This window comes from Palaemon carinicauda, chromosome 29, assembly GCF_036898095.1.
Source record: "Palaemon carinicauda isolate YSFRI2023 chromosome 29, ASM3689809v2, whole genome shotgun sequence".
NCBI classification, from domain to species: Eukaryota; Metazoa; Arthropoda; class Malacostraca; order Decapoda; family Palaemonidae; genus Palaemon; species Palaemon carinicauda.
This window is the reverse complement of record NC_090753.1, coordinates 48,239,540-48,242,039: the sequence shown is the minus strand read 5'-3', so window position 1 is coordinate 48,242,039 and position 2,500 is coordinate 48,239,540. Positions and strand designations below refer to the sequence as shown.

The 2,500-nt window shown below is 53.2% G+C and overlaps 1 protein-coding gene across 1 annotated transcript in view; it reads left to right on the top strand.

Moving 5' to 3' along the window:
• The window catches only part of LOC137622180 (N-acetylgalactosamine-6-sulfatase-like), a 43,060-nt gene that overhangs the window by 5,308 nt on the left and 35,252 nt on the right, over positions 1–2,500 (top strand). The gene's annotated exons all lie outside the window — the stretch shown is intronic.

The window sequence follows — 2,500 nt, the reverse complement described above, 5'->3', positions numbered from 1 at the left end:
AGTCTTCGCAAAATTCAGACGTCTGGCACCGGAACGATTGGCAGCCGCCAAACAGACGTTCGCCGAAATGGAGAAAATGAGCCTTTGCCAAAAGGCCTCCAGCCCATGGTCGTCACCCTTACACATCGTTCTGAAGAAAGACGGCTCCCTCCGTCCGTGCGGGGATTACAGGCACCTGAACATGCAAACAGAACCGGATCACTACCCCCTCCCAAACATTGCCGACGTGACCTCCTACCTGCACAAAGCGAAGGTTTTCTCTACGCTCGACCTCCTAAAGGGGTATTATCAGGTGCCTATGAACCCAGAAGACATCCCCAAGACCGTCATCACCACTCCGTTTAGTACATTCACCTTCAATTACTCCTGTTTTGGCCTTCGTAATGCTGGGGCAACGTTTCAACGTCTCAAGGATGGCATCTTAGGGGACCTTCCTTTCTGTGTATGTTATGTGGACGACATACTTGTGTTCTCCTCCTCAAAAGAGGAACACCTCCGTCAACTGCGCATCGTGCTCGACCGCCTGCAACAAAACGGCCTTGTAGTCTGGTACGACAAGTGTACCTTTGGCGCCAACGAAGTGTTGTTCTTAGGGCACCGTATCACTCCTGAAGGAGTCCATCCCCTCCCTGAGAAGGTAGCAGCCGTTCAGAATTTCCCCGCGCCCTCGACCGTCAAAGCTCTGCATGAATTCTTGGGCATGATCAACTATTATCACCGTTTTCTGCTAGCCATTGCCGCCACTCTTGCTCCCCTCTAAGCCTCCCTCAAGGGCAAGCCAAAGGACCTGAAGTGGGGTCCCCTTCAAGAAGCAGCCTTCTGCAATGCAAAGAAGGCCCTATCAACTGCTGCGGCTCTCACTTTTCCTATCCCACACGCCCCTCTCCTCTCCATCAATGCCAGCGACGTCGCTATTGGTGCAGTACTCGAGCAGGTGGTCAAAGGCTCGCCCCGCCCATGGCCTTCTTCAACAGAAAACTGTCCAAGGCAGAATCGGGTTATTCTACCTTCGATCGAGAATTGCTGGCGGTGCACTTGGCTGTCCGTCACTTTCGCCATTTCTTAGAAGGTACGCCCTTCGTCATTCGCACAGACCACATGCCTCTGGTGCACGCCTTCACTCGACAGTCTGACGCCTGGTCCGCCCGTCAACGCCGACATCTCTCCGCCGTGGCTGAGTACAATTGCACCCTCCAATACGTCCCTGGGAAAATGAATCCCGTTGCCGATGCCCTGTCAAGAAACACGTTGGGTGCCGTTCAACTGGGATTGGATTACAACGCCCTGGCTGAAGCCCAACGACAGGATCCAGAGTATCAAGCTTGTAGGACATCCTGCACGTCCCTCCGTTGGGAAGATTTTCCCCTCGAAGACTCCAACACCACCCTCCTCTGTGACGTCAGTACTGGTAGACCGCGACCTTGGATTCCTGCTCCCATGCGCCGACAGGTGTTTGATCTCATTCGCGGCCTTTCACATCCCTCATGCCGTTCTACTGCACAGCTGCTGAAGGCAAAGTTCATTTGGCATGGCATTTCTAAGGATGCTAAGGATTGGGTCCGCGCCTGTACTTCTTGCCAAACTTCCAAAGTACATCGACACACGGATTCAGGAGTGGGCACCTTTCCTCAACCTCAGCGTCGTTTCGCACACATTCACGTCGACGTTGTAGGCCCCCTACCCACATCACAAGGACATCGTTACCTGTTTACCGTCATCGACCGCTACACTCGTTGGCCTGAAGCCATTCCCATGGAAACTGCAACGTCAGCCTCATGTACATCTGCCTGACTCTCTGGATGGATTTCAAGATTCGGTATCCCTGAGAATATTACTTCTGACAGGGGAACCACTTTCACCTCTCAATTGTGGACGTCATTAGCGAATCTCCTGGGCATCACCCTACATCAGACAACGGCCTACAACCCCGCTACCAATGGAATGGTTGAACGTTTTCATCGCACCCTCAAGGCAGCTTTGATGTCCCGCTGCAAGGATTGCAACTGGTTTACTCTGCTTCCCTGGGTCCTCCTGGGACTAAGGACCACTCCTAAAGACGCCCTCAACGTCTCGGCAGCTGAAATGGTGTATGGCGACCCGTTGGTCGTCCCTGCCGAATTTTTTCATTCTACAACCTCCTCCGACGATCTCCAGCGCATACGTCACGTCGTGGGAAAATTTACTCCATGCCGCCAGACTTACAAGCCCCCAGCGAAGCATCACATACCAACGGACTTGCACTCTGCAACGCACGTCTTCCTGCGCAACGACACTAGCAAGCCACCACTAACGCCCCCTTATACGGGCCCTTTCCTTGTGATCCGACGCAGTCCGCAAGCATTCCTACTAAACATTCGGGGCAAAGAAGACTGGGTCTCCATTGATCGTCTAAAACCTGCTTATCTTCTGCCAGATGACCCGCCTAGAGTTCGCCTCTCCAGATCAGGGCGCCCTATTTAACATGTACAGTATGTCATTTTTAGGGGGGGAGCCATGTACC